At 40.2% G+C, this 17,740-nt stretch overlaps 1 long non-coding RNA gene across 1 annotated transcript; it reads right to left on the bottom strand.

The window, feature by feature from the left end:
* Positions 1–264: 264 nt before the first annotated feature.
* Positions 265–11,291, bottom strand: LOC114145240 (uncharacterized). Its single transcript, XR_003595643.1, has 5 exons — positions 11,153–11,291; positions 10,827–10,913; positions 6,574–6,772; positions 5,203–5,272; positions 265–582 (listed from the first exon to the last, which is right to left on the bottom strand). It is a non-coding gene; the product is annotated as an uncharacterized LOC114145240 (long non-coding RNA).
* Between the last annotated feature and the right edge of the window lie 6,449 nt (positions 11,292–17,740).

Raw genomic sequence — 17,740 nt, 5'->3', positions numbered from 1 at the left:
TGAACACAAGAAAACCAGAGAAAACAGCAGCGGTTTCAAAACAAAATACCAAATAAATTCCTGATTACTTCACTGCAATCATGAGAGCAGCCCTTATTTCAAAACTTAGCACCATCCAGAAACAAAGAGCTGTTTTTATGGAAACGCAGCAGAGAAAGAAAATAGCATGCAAGATTAGAATCAACATCTCAAGGCGTTTTTACAGGATTTATTTTTTTTTTTACTTTCACAGCCACTTATTTGACAAATTAACTTTTTCTAAAATTGACGTTTACATTTTCTTAGATGTTTAATAATCATGTTCTGCCAGAGGTAGTTTGTAGAAAATGTTTCAGAGCTTCATGCAGCTCTATTGGCCCGGGTTTGAGTCCCGCTCCGAACCCAGTCTCATTGATGCAGTCATAATATTCTTTTACAAAGGCATCAATATCATGAAACGTTCAGCTGCAAGGACACGACACAGGGACGGGAGTTACTGGCCTGATGGAGGTGTGGTGCTGCTGGCATTCAGGTCCGGGTCTGATGCTGGAGTTCAGACAGAACCCGGAGCTAAAACTGAACGTCCTTGACTAGCGCTCCATCCTATGAGAATCAGAGCAAAGAGAGGTCAATAATATCTACATAACAGTGCTTTCTTCAGCACACAATGCATGAATTTTGTCAGAGACACAAAATGCTCGGCCGCCAGGCCGGAACCTGGAACCTGGAGGGTTCTGTTGGAAAAAGTTAAAACTTTTTCTGTTCTACTGAGCAGACCTCAGGTCAGCTAGAAGCCACTGGAAACAAAAATAAATTTATTACTCAGCTCACCTCATGGAAAATGAAACGTCTTCAAAACTTAATATAGTCTTCATAGAGGACGAAGTGTTAATAAAAATATTTCATCTGGGGAAAAAGTCCCACAGAGAACGGAGTGGCGCTCAGAGAGACTGTTGCAGTGTCATAAAGCAGCTTCCCTGCTGTTCAGAGAAACAAGAAAAGTCAAAGACTTTGAGGTGACCCAGGGAGCTGAGGGCTTTATATTTCTGTTTGTTTATCACAGTCATGAAGTCTCTGAAAAGTTCTCAGCTTGATGATATTCTAGGGGAGTAGTTAATATACAGCCGAGCCTGTTGGCTTGCCATAAGGTAGTTCCAGCTTTAAGTTCCCTCAGGTGAGTCATTCATTAAAAATTCTCCCGGAAACAATCTGCATAAATCCCCTTTATAAAGACAACATGCACTCTACCTGAACGCCACGCATTGGCTTAATTAGTCTGACATTCTCTGTTATTTTTTGGTTAGATACTAAAAGTTTAGTCATCATTTTTAATGAGCAACAATTTTTTAAAACAAAGACCTTCTTTTAAAATTGTCTTGTAAATATGCATCAGTCTGCACCAACAGGCTGATTTCAGCCCTGATTAAAAAGTGTTTCTTTAAGTTCTGACTTCATCTAAAGTCGACTTTCTAATGATGTAGCACAAAGTGGAGGAGCGTTCTGCCTCTCCTTTCTCTGTGCAGTGCGTCTTTGCATCTTCTCCATAAGATGACCCTCCCTGTCTCCACATCTCTCCTGGCTCTCATCAGCACTAATGGTGCAGCCCGCAGAAACCACAGCGAACACGCCATATGCTGCTTCCAGTAATCGGCTCATTAGGTGCCAAACCTGCCCGCTCTCGGCCTGAATGGAAATGTGAAATATCAGAGACGGCCAGATGCCCCTGTGCACTTTCACATGTGCAAAGCAAACAAGCATATGTGCATGCATAAACGGCGTCACATGTTGAAAACACAGTCTGCTGTGCATGGGCAGCGTGTTGTGTGAACCAGTGGAAAGTTTCATGGTTGATAACGACCATATTGTTGCGCCTGTCTGCTCAGCCTCCTCTTCATTGTGCCCAGTCTTTTATAGAGATGTCTAATTTTTCAAAGAGCTTGGGAGCATTATTAGTGTCTGTTTTGTCTGGCTGACAGAAAGTGAGAAAATAAGACAATTTGTACAGTAGGTGTCTGTCTTAGCAAACTGGATCAGGAAATTATGGTTATTGATCATGAAACAGTGACTTTGTTTGTATCTACTTTCCCCCAACAAAGAACTAAAAACTTAAAGGGTTGCTATCAATCATTTATTGTCAATTTTGACAATAAATGATGAATTATTATTTTAATGCAAACGTAAGCTTCCTTCAAAACTCAATATTTATTCCATTAATTCTCATTTCTAATCAACTTTTTCAATTTGCCTTGTGTCTCTTGATCTGTTGCTATTTGCAAAGACGATTTCACACAAAACAAGACTCAAGAGCTCCTCTCTTCAGTCAATGTCCCTCCAGCTTAAAACAAAGAAATGAGACAAGCATATGAAAATTATTAAAGCAATTAAAAAAACTCAATAAAGGAATAAAAAAGGAGAGTACATATTTCTCCGTTTGTGCTGAATATCATGAAACCATTAAAAAAATGTTCTCAGCAGTTCTGCACTGAGCCGATCTTTGATCTGTCCAACAGAAATACATCCAGACAATCATCAGTTTATGGAACTGCATCGATAAATGGACCAGCCTTCCTCACACCGTCGCTACCAGACACCAAACCTCACCGAAACACAACATTGTTGAAACTGTAGAGTTACTACAGTTACAGGAGTAACGCAACTTAAACTGAGCCAGATTATTTTTACACCTAAACAGTTTAGCACCACATAATGAAATAAACGTTCAATTTCTTTTTTAAATCATAAGCTAAATTTCTCTGTCCAGACAACCTCTTGCTAAAACAGGTATGTGTCTGATAGGTCAGTGGTTCATTGGTCATTAATTTGATCCAAAACTAATTATGGATAAAAGATTTCTTCTTTTACTGTGAGGACAATATTTCCCTCCAGTTCAGCCTATATTGCCAGGAGAAACTCCTCCTTCCTGGGAATTGTGCATGAAGACAGTTTAATGCACAGCATTATGGGAGTTAGAGTTTTCATTTCATCTCTCTTGCTCTGCGTGTGGGCCAGTCCTTGTTGTTTCTTCCATGGCTGGAAGGAATCCAAATTCACCAAAACAGAACTAGAGTTTATTCCCAAGAACATTATGAAGTTTATTTAACTAAGTGAATTATTAAGAACAGATTCTTATTTCTAAAGAGGCCCTGGCAAGTCTGCCCATCGATAAATGTCACCTCAACTCGTGCCAATTGTGGAATCATCATAAAAACCAACAGAAGAAATGATTAGAATGGAAATAAATTGAAAGTACCTGGTTCAAAGGGACAGAATGCAGCTGGTAGTAATGTAGTAAAATGATTACAGGCTAAAAACTAAAACCCTCAGACGTTTCACACACCATGCTCACTCAGCACAATTGTTTTCTTCTCTTATATCTATTCAATCAGCTGGAGTTGTGTCTCCTCTGCAGAAACTGAGTTAAATGCATCACAAGCAGATAAGTCTTCATTTCTAATGATCACACGTCTGTATACAGGCCAAAAGCTAAAAGAAAGGGTTGCATAATACAGGAGGGAAATTCACTGTCTGCCACATTGTTCCTGGTTTGCAGAGACGTGGACAGGTGGTGGAGGTTCTGAGACTGCCAGCGATTAAAGGCTCTAGAAACGGATTCAGAGTTTTATGCTGAGTCATGATGGTTTTGGAGGTAATTTGACTGTAATCTGTAAAACGAAGATGTGGCTGTTTGCTGCAGCTTGTTTTGCTTCTCAGGTGTTTTGCATATGGCAGCTTGACATCATCGATGCATCTTTTTGCAGTAGGAGGGCGTGCAGGGACGGCATGTCTCATGAAAAAGAAAGCCCTCAGAGGGAGAGGCAGGTATTTAAAATGCCTGGGCTGCACCACCAGCATTTGAAAAAGCAATTGATTGGACCACCACTGCTGTCTGAGTCACAATCTCATCCATTTCCCTGTTTCAGCTCAGGGCACGATGATGATGAAGAGGAGGAACAGTTACAGAGTGGAGCGCTCCCAAACACATTACTCCACCTCACCGCTTCCATTTTAAATAAGCTCTCCTATATTCTCCTCCAACACCAGACGAGGCAAAATTCAATAAGATTTGATCCATAATTCAACAGTTTGTTTTGTTTACAGTCACCTGAAGAGTTTGACTCCAAAGATTTGAAGCAACCTCAATCAACACTGCATGAGAAATGACTTGGCAACAACAAAATGATGCTCATGTCTAAGGTAGAAGTGATTCATTGTATTTCAGATCCTTGATTTTCTGGTCTCTCTGCTGATGAGCAGCCAAGAAGCAAACATCCCCTAAAAACCTACAAAACATTTATTCACTGAGCGTTTTCAGATGGTTTACTTAAAAACTTGCAGATGCAGAGAATAAAATAGACATTTTAAATTTTTTTCAGGATCTTGAATAGCAAAAACCAGCAACAACGCATGTTGTCTGGAAAAAGAGAAACAAAAACATACCAAGGTAATTTTTTACATGTGATTGTTTTCCTAAGATGGTCGTCAAATGAATTTGAAATTTTAAGCAGTGAATGCTGAACGAAAGAGAGCTGGGTAGACACTGGAACCAGACTGATTATTGACCGGGTGCAGCTGTGAGAGGAGAGGAGAAGGCAGGTTGAGGGAGAGAAATGAAGAAAGAGATGGCACAGAGCAGAAAGGAGGAGCGTATACTAACAGAGGAGCTGGCAAAACATAAACCTATTCTTATAATAAAGAATAACTAATTACAGTAAAACAGAAACAAAGAACCAAGTCAAAATACTTAACAAGAAAATCAAACCTATAAACCCCAAAAAGTCCAACTGAAGTTCTTGACATTATTTGCTCTTGAAAAACTATCCACTACAGAGGGTTTTTTCAATTGAAAAATGAATGAAAACTGAAAAAGAAAACTAGATGCAAGTTATAAAACTCCAGTTATAATTTCAAACCAGGAGGACTGCACTTCTCGTGCCTAAATGTCTGGTGACCATTGAGTTAAGGGGGTGAAATATGCAAAGATCCTTTTAATGTTGCTTATATAAAACATCAAGAGTGACTTAGAGAAGATAAAAAAGCCAAAGGTTTAATATGTAACAATGTAGATCTGGAAGGACAAAAAGTCCTCCTGGAAAGGCAGAACAAATAACAGCAGGAAATAACAGAGTGGATCAGAAACAGACAGAAAGTAAACAAAAGCCACGTAACAGAAACACAGAGATAAGAAAACGACAAAGAGAAATAAATCACACCTGTGTCACTCACCGTGGGCTCGCGGCGCCGGGGGTAAACGCCCACGACTGGAGTGAAATCTGACGCTTGTATCAGGAGACGGCTGACGTAAAACCACAGAGAAAAACACGGCTGGATAAAAGTGATTGATGACGACCCAAAAAATAAATTAGACAACTGATTATGAAGTCTGACAGAAACATCATTTGGTTCGTCCCCTGGATGCAGACACAGGATCTGTTTTTCTTTTTTTGGTTCTTCAGAGGTAATTGTAGGTAAATAGTGTGGCAGTTTGTGGAGTGGTGGCTCTCATGTGTGGAGTTGCTGCCATCAGGAAAAATAGTACTTTTTACTCCAAGCCTTTGATCTTGGAAATAAAGCATTCTCTAAAGTGAATCTGGAAATTCAGCCAATTTAGGATCTGCAGGGGTTGTGCACAAAGCTTAGAGGTGCTGCTGCTACCAAACTTGCAATCTTTTCTTTTTCCTCCTAACTTCTCTCTGTTCCGCTCTAAGTTCTTTCTACAGCTTTAAAAAATAGATGAACTCATCCAGATGATTTGCTTTCTGTAGGCTTTTATGCAAATTGATGCTGTTAAAGTGATTGGGAGTAACGTTAAGACGATCAATAAAGGTTGTTTATTGTGATGTCAACATTTTGGTGACTCTTGTTTTCCCAAATCAAAATGTTGAAATGTAAATAAATTTAATGTCAGCAAGAAACGAAACCTGATTTTAATAAATCATTTAAAAGGTGTGTTTTAGATGCAAAATGCAGTCCATAATTTGTTTACTTTAAATTCTTGCAACAAGTATTTTGATGATTAATAACATTTCGGGACTTCAAGTGGAGTTGGATAAGAGTTTAGAATTAGTGCAGTAATGGTTTGAGTAGGAAAAAGACCCAGAAAGGTTGAAACATAAAGTCCCTTTTAAGAGAATTCACTCCCTTGGATGTTTTTCCCTTCAGTCCTGCTACATTCATCACTTAAAGCTGTGCATCTTCAAAAGCAGCTTCAGGATTATGAGACCCCAGTTTGACATTTAAACCAAAGCAACCAGGTTGAATATTCCTGCTGCAAAACCTTTAAGGTTCTACTTTTACAGTGATTTACAGTCATCTGCATTTTATTTTATTTTTTCCTTTCAGTCTGGCTTTAGTCCAAAGTTTTTCAGTCAGCTTTGTGAAACGTTGCTTAGTTTGTGTATTTTTCCTCATTTAAGTATAACTCAACAGTCAGTACTTCCTAATGGTTTGCACTTTGGTACAGTCAGTAAGTGATGTTTTTGTGTTATTTTGCACTGCTGGTGGCGAGGGGCAGCTCTGAAGTAGATGTAAAGGGATGGATCTCTTTTTTTACTTTTATCCAACCAGTATTTCTTTTTTATCTCTAATCTAACTTACCGTATTTATTCCCCTGGTCTCTTGTGTGTGGTTGGAGCTGATCATCGTTTCAGACGCACAGCTGGACCGAGACCACGCAGCTTCGCTCGTGGGTTTCCTCAGACAGCCACAGGCTTGCAACAGATTGCATCAATATCACAAATTCCTCCTCTGCCAAAAATCATTGTTCTGTTTGTCGTTTTGGATTTTTCACCGCCCACTGCCAAGACAGAATGATATTGATGGAAAATGATCCCACTTATGTTGCTCTGTTGCAGTTGATTTCAAGGTTGACATCTGCAGTCGGAGCCAAATGTTTTCTCAGGTTCTTTCACCTGAACATTTTGCATCTTGTTATGGCAGAGATGGAGAACTAAAAACATGCTAGTTTCAGAATGTTTTAGCAGAAGATACATCAAACCTGAGCCGTTCTTGATAATTCTCTCTCATGTTCTAGATTTGAGCTTTTGAAGCAAATCTGTACAATGTGACCCATTTCTGCCTTTTTAGAGCTCGGATCTGATCTCAGATCTGATCCCAGTTTATTGGCTTCTGTTTCCGTTCCAGAAGTTTTTACTGGAGTTGAAATCTGAGTAAATACAAAATACCTCAGTTCAGATATTTTTCATACACTTTGTGAGTCCAAACTATTCCTGAGATGTTGGAAGAAGTTACTCCTGGAGGATGTTTTGATCCCAATATTTGTTCATCACAGTGTCCTTTCAGATTTTCTTCTTCTTTGTGCCAGTCTTATGCTGTCCATGCTTCTACTTCTGGCAGAATTTCAGTCTCTGCTTGATGTTTTCGTTTTGCTGCACAGAAATTGCCTCTTAAATGCCATCACAAGCACCTGCTGCCTCTATTGTGCCTGCTCTGCACTACTGCTAACAAGACTATGTCCTGGATCTTATTGGACCCTGTAGGACGTCCTGAAGCGTTCTGCTCTGTACCGAACCTCTCATCATGAAGTTCATGGGGTTACACACAACTGTTCTTTCTGCGGCAATATTCTAAGCAGCAGTTTCCTTTATGTCAGTAAAGTTTATTTTTTAAGTTCCATTCAGATAAAACCATCAAAACAGAAAACTGTGGAGCCCCAAAGGGAACATGGGTCACAGAAAAAACAGTTTGACAGGAGGATTTATGTAAACCAGTAAACAGATCAGTACAGTCATCTGAACACTGAGACAAACACTTTGGTTACAGTTTCCAGCTCAGCTAAAGACATCATGTGATGCTTTTTAAAAATGTTTCATAAGTGAAAGAAACAGGAAGGAGAAAAAGATTTTACAAGAGTCTACACCAAGATTCTGAATGCTGGATTTGGATTAATGAAAAGGAAGAGGAACTGATTTGTCTGTGTATCTTAGGAGGAGCTTTGTAAACATGGTCTTAGTGGTTAGTGGTTTTTGTGATTAACAGAAGCTAATTGCTGAAAATCCAATTACTGCTCTGTGATAAACACTCAACCAGTGTGGACAGAGCTTAAAAAGACATATAGAGTTAAATATCATCTGCATAAAAGTGATAAGAAATGTCTTTAAATGTGAGAATTTTGTTGCAGTGATGTCTTTGAAGGTACCATTGCTGACATGAGGCGATGATTTTGCTGCACTTGCCTCTCTTTTACAGCAACTAGTCCACTGATTAGACTGATTGCTGGACTCTTTCACAGTGATGACAACTCAACTCTCCGCGCTGCTTTAAACAGCTTGTCCTAAACACACGCTTCACTCAGATTGATGTCTGATCTGTCTGCAAATTACACTTCTATGACTCTTTGCTGTGAAACTCTTTAAGCTGGGGTGGAGGTGAGATTAGACTATTAGATCTTCAACAAGGACATTTTTTCCACCAAATGGATGAAAAAACCAGGAGGAGAGAGAGTTGTAATAGACAGAAATGTGAAGACCCGCTGATGGTGGGAGAGGAACTAAATGAAATGTCTCTACATGGACATGAAAAGGTTGACAGGTTGCCGTGTGGTGGGAATTGGACCAGAGCTGCATTTTGACTCTGACCAGAGAAAATGAAAGGGAAAAGATAGCAGAGATGGAACATGAAGCCCCTATCATGTCGCTGCTCTAATACATGACTTTGCACACTAACACACACAGACACACAGGAGCAAGAGTCACCAGGGCCTCTTCATGTTTGCTGTTCTCCCGGTCACATTACCGAAGGGATGCAGAGGACACAAATTACATTTTTCAGCACAAACAGATGCAATGAGGTGAGAAGAGTTTGAGTCGTTCACCAAAACAGGAAATCAACACAATAACCTGCAGTTTAACTGATACAACAGCCTCAGTGTTCCACTATCTCGCTCTGCTGCGCTCTGCAGTTCATGACTGGTTTTGAGTAGTCAATTATTTTCTGTCCAGAACTGACATAACTGCCTGACTTGTCTGAGATGACACCATCAGTCAAAGCTGCTGAGCAGACACTCCTTCTGCCTCCAGATCCCATTAAGTTAAACAGCCTCAGCTACTTCCCCACTACTTCTCTAACACAATGCATTTTTATTGCTGCGCCTCTAAAATGTGTTGCATGACGCATGGGAGCCACAGGGGTAAAGTTCCCACTCAGAGTGAAGGTGGAAAGATTGAAGAGCGAATTCCTGGTAGCAGCACTTTTGGACATTTTACGTTGATTTGATGCAAAGTGCAGAAAAATTTGTCTCCTGATGAAATTGAAACGAAATAAGACCGAGTTTCATTTTTAAGGCTACCAGATCTGTTTTTAAAACACGATTTCTGCTCGTCACACAAATACCACAACATTAATTCTCCAATACAGTAAACGTGTCATTAATGACACGTTTACTGTATTGGAGCAGAAAAAGCAGCTTTGGCTGCCAAGTTTTGATTATATAGACACATAAATTAGACCTACCAGGCGATTAAAATCCTTCATTTTTAAATAATTTTCAATGTTATCATTTCAGGTAGAATCCACTTTGACAGACAAAGCTGATGTCTTAATCATAAACCTCCGTTGTTTAACCCAATGATCTTTAAATCAAGGCCTCCAGGCGCCTTGCAACTTTTAAATGTGTCTCTGTTTCAACACACCTACTCAAATAATCAGGTCATCAGCAGGACTCTGGAGAACTTGACTGCATACTGATGAGGTGATTCAGCTACATTAAAGGCACAGTTTTACTTCCAACTATGATAATAATTATACTCAGTGCAGCAGCTCCTCCATAGCGTCCAATAGGTTCCCATGCAGAAAAAGTCTGTGTCAGATGTAGAAAGGATTCATAGTAGCTCAAACGTTTTGGTCTACACCAGGTGAGAGGAAGGCCAGCGTCCTACGCCTTTTGCTTGTGTTTTCAGAGCTGAATCCAAGAGCTGAATTACATCAATGACTGAAGTTTCAGAAAATTCCAAAACGTTCCTTAGCCAGGAACTTGGCTCTGCTTTGCTTTTCAAAGATGTTCAGTTGTGCATCTGTTTGCATTCATTTTCATGTGAGTGTAAAGGTGATGCTCCGTCCTCACATCACTTTTAAACAAGACAAAGACATCTGAGCAGCACATCTGATTCTCTTTGTTGGAGGTAGAGAAAGTAGAAGAACATTCCGTCTTTTCCTGTTTAAAAACGATGAGCCCACAGATGCTGACCCAGACAAATCACTCGTTGGCCTGTTAATGGATACAAGATGCTAACGAAGCATCATCAGAGCAGAGCTTATTGGTTAAAAAGAGCATCTGTCTATGAAGTCACCAATCAGAAAACAGGAAAGAAGGTTTGTTTTGAAGTTGCTCCACTTTTTCAGTTGCTAACATAAATACTAGTATTTTGTGGTTCAAACATTGTTTTGTTTCCATGGACGTCACAACGAGCCGCAATGAGTGAAGGACAGATGCTGCTGTCACCTCTGACTTACATCAATGCCAAAGCAGAAACTCAGGAGAAGCTTTTGGAAAATAAGACCTGCTGTGTTTTTGGACTGAATACAAATAAACATCAAACTGTCCTTTATGGAAACAATGCACATAAAGGACAGTAACATCAGACAGAAGGTATTTTATATTACATTTAATCTCCCATTCTGTATGAACTGACTGAGCTTTGAAACGTTGGCCAACAGCCACCGAGTCTGAAGCTAAATGTTCTTTTATCACTTGTTGAAGATGTTTGTTTGATGCTTTTAGGTTCTTCAATAATTTATCAGTTAGAAAATCACTAAAACTACAACAGGGAGAACAAATCTGTAAACCCTGAAAACAATCTAAACTAGACTAATAACAGAGATTTAGAACTTACTTCTTATACAGAGCAACTGTAGCTCAGCAACAACACATCCGTCCGTCTGTCCGTCCGTCCAACCAACCAACCAACCAACACAAGACTCTGGAGAAGCAGCCATATACAGACACAGTCACTACTAATGAAAGTTTTGTGACTGTGGGAAGAAGTCAAGCAAGATAAAATCCACATATTTTCATTAACTGGATTTTTTTTTATCATGCACCATGGCTAAAATTATTCATTTTTACTTGAATAACTGAAATAAATGCCTTTTAACTGAATTCTAATGTATCCTGTAAACCACAACTGAACTATTTGAGGGTGAAAACATGAGATTGGACCTGATTCATCTGCGACACGCTGAGCTGGAAATGGGACGTTGGTCAGCAGGAAAGCTTCTCCCCTCTCAGCCAGATTGTTCCCGATCTCCGTCATCTCTCGTGGTCCTTATTAGTGCGCAATTAAAAAGACAAGTCGTGTGATATGCCACTGTTGCCATGGTGACCACCAGTTTCCCCCCTGAAGCCATCAATCAAACTGGCAACCTGTAGATGTCACTAACCTCCCGCCGGGTGTGCAGAGGCATCCAGATGCATTAAGGTGATTATAAACAGCCATAATTGTGATTGCAGCGGTTGGCATGCAGGCTGTATTTACCCTTTTCATATTCAGAATGCATTGTTTGCTGCTCACTAATTTACAGTGTGGCGATTTATTTATATTTTTCATCTGGTCTCTTTTTTTCTCTCTCGCTAAGTGGCAGTCGATATGCAGCCAGTGGTTTAATCTTCTCAGCTGCTTTCTTTATTTCTTTCTTCAGTCTTCCTCCTGCAGCAGCAGCACTGCAGTTAGTCAGATTTTAAATGTATTTGTGAAAATTGCTTTTCTTTTGACAGTTTGACAGCTTAGATCGTTGTGGGCTTCCAATAAGTAGAAAGTCAAAGTTCCGGGAAAGAATGACTGTCGCGAGAATATTTACAGTTTGCAGCTGCGACGCCATCTTTAAAGCAGAACTGTGACTTAACATCATAAGTATTGATCACTGTCACTTATTTGACTAAGATGTTAGCACCCTGCTTCTGTACCAACGTGCCAGGTTGGTCCAACGTTATTGGCACCTTTTAGTTTTTGCTTTGAATAAAGGACCCTGTGCTCAAAAAACTGCTCTGGATGCAATCAGTGACCAGGTTTGCTGCAATGGGATTGTTCTTATGTGAACTCTTCATAACCCTACATGTGCCATTAAACAGAGTACTTTGGCTTTAGAGTCGACTCCAGGGCCGCCGTATGGGGCGGGGGAAGTTATGACAATTCTAAGGGCCCCTGACCAACAGGGGGCCCTCCACAATTTATTTATTTATTTTTTGTTCATAGAAATTAAAAAAATATTGGGGCCTTGTCAATTACAAAATTAATCATATTGTATTTTCGAAGATTGTTTTTAGCAGTAAAAATGTAATGCTCCATCTCCCAGACCAGAAACATCCATATTTGCCCTGAACCTCCTGGATCTGCATGAAATGGTTCATTCCTGCTTAGACAAGAACGACTGTGGCAGTTACTATGCTACTAAGCAAAATGATAAAATTAGGTTTAAAAAAAAAAGAGAGGGAGAGAGAGAAAAGGGCAAGTGTGTCAATTTATAACCCAGTTTTTCTCCAAGAGAGGTGAGTAGACTGTGATTATCAACCATTTAGCATAGTTAGCTTAGCCACAGACTGTTTGCCTCCATTTCACTAACATTTAATGAATGAAGGAAAGAAATTGCCAATATATTCATATATTGAACTTGTCCCTGTATCTTTTACCATTTAACAACAGATGAGTCAGTCAGCAGCAGCTCTAGTCCCTCCTGACTCGTCCTCTCTCCTCTCCTGAGTGAAATTAAAGCTGCAGTATGTAACTTTTATAAAAATATATAATTTTTCACATATTTGTTAAAAATGTAATTATGTTGTGACAGTACGGTATTAGAGGTAATCTGTGAAAAATCTATTTACTCTGCTTTCTTCCATCTAAAAACAACCAGTCAGTGGCAGGAGAGTTTTATTGCTGTCAATCACAATCTCATGTGGTGCTGCTCATCCTTCCTCCCCTTCGCTCTGTGCTGTGCTGCAGCTAGCATAGCCTTTGTAAATGCTTAGTGTAGTTAGCATAGCTACCAGTGACGGCAGATAAACATTTTTCCTGTAATGATAAGTTGGTTTTCCACCATTAGGACATTTAGCAGTGAGTGAATGAGGTTGATTGACAGCACTAAGACCCTCCTCCTGGTTCTGATTGGTTGTTTTGGCCGGAACGTTGCATTACTTTAGCTAGCAATAGTAATTCAGGGATGAGGTGGAGGAGACTGACAGATTATCTGTCTCATAACAAACTATCATGACATGATGACAGCTTTAACAAATATGGAGAAAACATTTTTTATTAAAGTTCTATACTGCAGCTTGAATAAAATGCAACTACATAACATTTTTTGAGAAGCCTGGATTGCTTCATGTTCATTTTGCATGACTGTTGCACGAGGCGAGAGACATTTCAGAATCTAAAACTAATAGAAACAAATAAAGCAACCTACTTGCATACTGTATGTGGACTGCTGCAGATTCCTGGCTGCGCCCCTGGTTGACTCATATATTATGGGAAAACTGCAGCGTATGACTCCCGGCTCTTCAAACTGTCCGATTGCTTTTAATAGTCTGCATTAAAACAACATCCTTAGCAGCTCCGCAGTTTAAAGGCAAAAACAAGTGCTTTCTATTCATATTTCAACCAGAAAACGTTTTTGCCCGTTGGAAGACTCTTAGCCATGTCCAAAGTCCAGGCCAGGAGCCATTTTGACGATTTGCCCTGTTTAACCAAACTCCAGTTTGTCTGAGTAGAAACGAACTTCCAGGACCAGCTGTTTGTGTGAATGTGTAAATGAACTCTACTGTGGAACTAAACAGTGGACTCACATAAGACCGTCTGATAATCAAACTTGATCATGGAACTAGAAAGAAAAGCAGAGAATTTGATAAAGAGCTGAACCAAACAAGTTGATGCATCATATTAAGTATGTCTGTGTGCTGTGTGATCTGGTAACATCAGGATGTGTGCGGTACAGAGACCGGACTTAGTCCAAGACTGAAATTTCTCTTGACGTATTCTCAGAACCTGAAGCTGCAGTTTAAGTGAAATGAATGAGTCAGAGGGAATAATGAGGGTAAAACTCTCTGTCCCCAGGAAATCTACATTCTGAAAAATTTCACTAAATCTTCAAGGACCAGATGCTTTTCTGTCCCATCTCCATAAAAATCTTTGATTTGTGGCTCACTGTGACAATTAACACACGAGTTAGGATATACATTTGCATTTTCAGTCCTGGATACATCTGAGATATAAAAGTAAATTAAAATACACTCATCTCTGGATGGTGTGGCTGATCTTTATCTCTATTGATTTAAAACCAAAAAATTATATTTGGTTTAGATTCTCTGATATTTTATTGTATATTAAAATATCAGAGAATCTAAACTAAATGGTTAATCATCAACATCATTGAGATCATTTGCTAGTGTTACCTCCCTCATGTTATGAGTTTGAATTAACGGTGAAAAGTTGAGGTTGGAATATTCTGTCAGAACAGGAAACCCGCCCAAATAAGGCAAACCCTCCCATCCCATCTGAAGGGCCAGATCATCATTCTAAAAATGTCTAAATTATTTGTGGAAAATTTGCTTCTTCACTTATTTTTTTTCCCTCATCATATCTAAAATATTTGAAACAAAAAGATTGAAGAAGTAAAATACTTCAGTATAATGGTACTTGACACGCTATTGGCTGGCGTTTAAACACTAACCAATCCAGAAGTGACTTTAATTTTTCCTGGTGCTGATTGGCTGGACCCTCAGGAACAGAGATAAGGAATACTGCAGATGTTAGCTTGTTGATACATTCCACTCTATTGAACATCTCCTATTAGCTTCCATAGCCAGTGGCATGAACCTGCAGGTCCCACTAGTATACATCTGGTCCAGCATCCAAGTCTTTAATTACTTGTATTAATGACAGATGTATATGTCATAAATATTCACTGAAAACTCATAAAACTGTTTGATCTGCGCTCTGAAACATCTTTGTTCAGGAAAACAGGACAGCTAGTAAATGTTTTTCATTCTCCAACCTTAAGTAAGTAAAATCACAAACCACTTAAATTCGAATGAAACCTTAAACCAGGTTTGCTTATTTATGGAGCCCTGAAATTGCTTCTCAGACAAGAAAAGTGTCTCGAGGCCTTTAGAGCTGGGGATTTCTGTGACTGTAGTGAAGGAACAGAGTTTCATTTGTATTCTGCTAGACAGAAACTGCGTTTACAAGGAAAATCAGATTAGTGTCAGATCTCTGCATTTGGATTCTCTTTTAAAACATGTAAATGAAACCTTCATTCAGAGAGGAGTGAGATAAAGCTGCTTTCCATGGCTGGTCTCACTCCTCAGGTTTCCACTTACTTTGTCACATATAAAGTAAAATGTCTGCCCAGACTTCAACACGTCCATACCTGACGATAATTTGACCTTGAAGGTGCATTTCAAGATCTCTCTGGATAAAGTTTTTGGTACACAGCTCCAGTTTACAACTACTCATCACAGGCATGATGCTGTCTCAGTGTTTGGGCTTTCGGTGACTGAGCTGTTCTTTTTCCAGGGTGGAGCTTCTACAAACCTCCCCATACTGCTCTGCACAGGAAATTAGCAGGAACAACCCAGGAATCTAAGGCTGTGTTCACACAGCAGGTCCTGATGCTAAATTTGAATTTGCTGCAGAAATCCAATTTTCTTTGCATCATCGTTCATGCTACTAATTAAATCCGACTGATCAGGCTTCTTTGTGAATGTTTTATGACCTGCAGGCGCAGGAGAAGAACGGAGACGTTGCTCAACATTACATGTTTAAAGAAGTAACAATGGATGCTGCCATCGATGGATCGATTTGGAAGTCGATGAGCGATGGGAGCTGACAGCATTATCACAAGATCATAACAAGACGAAGACAGCTAGTAAAAAAGAAAGCACTAGTCATAGCGATGGCCTTTGGTGGCCTCAACTTCTGTTGAGACCTCGGTTTGGATGTGGAGTCAGAACCAGGAGTGGTGTGTTTGGGATGTGATGCACTTCACTGACAGCACTGCTAGCTTCAGCCATAGTTTACCTCTGAACTTATCACATTCGGCTTCTTCTGGTGTAGAATTGCGGCACTTCAGTGACATAAAAATGGGATATATTGCAACATTACCATTCAGACTGCAGACACTTTGTAAACTACAGTACAGGATGGAAATGGCAAATCAGATTTTTTGGGGCGTGAAAAAGAAAACAGGGTTTAGCAGTTCAGAAGTCAAATATAGGTCGCATTTTGCATCTGGGGGGTTTTGCAGAGACCACACCGGCTGGAAAAGAGCTTCACGGGTCTATTAGCTTACAATGAAAAAGCAACGTTGGAATGATGCAGGTTTAGGAGACATATGATGTGAATTCCCAAACTGAAAACCCCTGGACGGATCTACAGATGCTGGAAGAACAGAAGCATTGAGGCTGAAGGTGTGTTGGGGTTTTTCTCATTTGTTTCACGGTGAAAATGTTCCATGGAGTCAAGGTGCTTGCTTGTTCTGATTAGATTTGTCCTCTGCCTCTACCTTTAACCTTGGTGGTAAAATTTGGAAAACATCTTTGTTTTGTTTTTTTTTCTTCTTTGACTCTCATAACATCTCAAAGTTCTGGTCTAATTTCAGCTTTATTACATTCTGGTGCTGGTCAGAAAACCAGCGTGACTCTGAGCCTACTAACAGTTCCTGTTACTCATATCTCAATTAAATCTGTGCAGGCAGCTGTGTGTTTGCTCAGTATGAAGAGGCAGCCGCTCTTCTCACAGCAGCATTTACAATCTTAGCTTATCAAACAGTGTCTCATCTCTGGATGTCAACCTACGGCTGCTGATTTTTCTCTCTTTTTTCTCATATACTCATCTCTGACTTTATTGTCTGCCATATATTGCTGCTGCACTTTGTAACCTCTGCCTTGACATGAGCTGTACAAAAATGTACATTTCTTTCAAACTTAATAAAACCTCAGAATCACCAACATCTTGAGCTATCAGTGTAAGTCTAACATGATAAATGCTTAGAATGTTTTTGACATTGTAAGTTTCATTGTGAATGAAATCACAATTTTGAAAGATTCTAATAAAAAAAGAGATGTGCTGTTGTTTTGAAAAAAAAAAATCAGTGCGTTGCTCTCAAATTTATCCATCTGACAAATTTAGTGGACTTTCTGCCTTGTCTTCCTTGCAGACGCTGTTACTGACCAACACCTGAAGAATTATCCAACTTTGAAACGTCGTGTAAGTTGAACCGCCACCACAACGAAGACCGCCTGTGGCCCAACAACCGCGCTGGACGGCTGAGGCCTGTTATCCAAGATGGACGCCTGCGGCCCAGCGGCCCAGCGGCCACCTTGCCTGCCAGAGAGGTACTCGTTTCGTACCGGAACCGGAGCCCTGGCCACAATCCCGTCTGCGAAGGCGGAACTGTCCTAAGCCTCGCAACAGGCCTGCACCGGGCCAAGACTCTGCGCTTCCCAACGTGGGGAAAAGGCGCCGTGCGCGGCCCACACCTCCACAACCGGACGTTCAGAACTCCAGCGTTTGCTGAAAAAGTTAGGATTTTCTATTGTGTAATTAAAGTGATACATCATCTCACCAACGTTGAGAGCGATGAGACCGGCCGTTAACCGCCCTCCGTAAGGAGGTTGATGGAACATCTGTCAGGTATCGGCTTTCCCCTCAACAGACACGGCCCTACTGATTAGCGCCAACGCCAGGAATCAGACATTTACGACACTGCTAATATTGAGGGACCACTTTAAGTGGACCTGCCCAGTCCAGCCCTCCTG

The sequence above is a fragment of the Xiphophorus couchianus genome, chromosome 5 (assembly GCF_001444195.1).
Source record: "Xiphophorus couchianus chromosome 5, X_couchianus-1.0, whole genome shotgun sequence".
Lineage (NCBI taxonomy): Eukaryota > Metazoa > Chordata > Actinopteri > Cyprinodontiformes > Poeciliidae > Xiphophorus > Xiphophorus couchianus.
This window is presented reverse-complemented; position numbering and strand designations above follow the sequence as displayed.